Here is a 1,180-nt window from a genome sequence, read left to right as displayed (position 1 = left end):
AGTACAGATTAGGGGAGCTCTGGATGCGAGTGATCACTCCATCCTTTGCTTTGAGATCAGGGGACTGGGGATGTGCAGCAGGTCGAGCACTAGAAGCTGGGACTTCAAGAAGGCCGACTTTGGCCAACTGAAGACTAGACTGGGGAAATACTCCTGGGATAGGTTGCTGAAAGGTAAGCAAGTTGAGGACGGGTGGATGGCACTCAAAAGGGAGGTTTTGGAGGCACAAGCCTTGATGATACCTCTAGTGAATAAGGTGGGGAGGCGGAGGAGAGCGCTGCCATGGATGTGCAAGGAGGTGGTTACAGGAATTAGACAAAAGAGGAGACTCTGTAGGAAATGGGTACTGGGGCAAATAGACAAAACGGAATACCGGGAGGGGGAGGCCCGTTGCAGAAGGATTCTTCGCAAGGCTAAGGCTGATTACGAGCTGAGACTTGCCAAGGATATCAAGAGCAACAAAAAGGACTTCTTTCAGCTTGTAAATAGGAAGAGGAAGGGGAGACAAGTGGTGGACCACTAAATAAGGAGGAAGGAGATCCAGTGACTCATATGAGGGAACAGACACAGATGCTGAATGACTATTTTGCCTCTGTGTTCTCCCCAAAGCAGAACAGGGGAGATCTGCATAGGAGATTAGATGAGGCTGGGGACTTAGGGGCACAGATTAGAATCACCCCCCTTGAAGTCGAGGGGCTCCTCGGGGCATTGGACATTACAAAGGTGCCAGGCCCTGGCAGGTTACACCCAAGAGTACTTAGAGAGTTGGCAGGGGTTCTCTCACACCTGCTGGCCTACATTTTTGAAGTTCGTGGAGAACAGGTGAAGTTCCAGAGGATTGGAGGGTGGCATCAGTGGTCCCAATTTTCAAAAAGGGTAGTAGAAGGGACATGGGAAATTACAGACCAGTTAGCCTTATGTCCATTGTAGGAAAAACAATGGAAAGGCTCGCAATAGAGAGAAATCTAGTGATGCTAGATAGGGAAGGGAGGCTGACAGCCACACAACACGACTTCCGCAAAAACAGGTCCTGCCAGACAAACCTTGTGGAATTCTATGACAAGGTTTCGAGATGGCTAGATGGAGGGGATGCAGTGGATGTGGTTTACCTGGATTTCAGCAAGGCCTTTGACAAAGTGCCCCATGATATCCTGGTGGAGAAACTGAGAAGTTTTGGGAT

The sequence above is a fragment of the Varanus komodoensis genome, unplaced genomic scaffold, assembly GCF_004798865.1.
Source record: "Varanus komodoensis strain SLA01 unplaced genomic scaffold, ASM479886v1 scaffold1, whole genome shotgun sequence".
In the NCBI taxonomy this organism is placed as follows: domain Eukaryota; kingdom Metazoa; phylum Chordata; class Lepidosauria; order Squamata; family Varanidae; genus Varanus; species Varanus komodoensis.
This window is presented reverse-complemented; position numbering follows the sequence as displayed.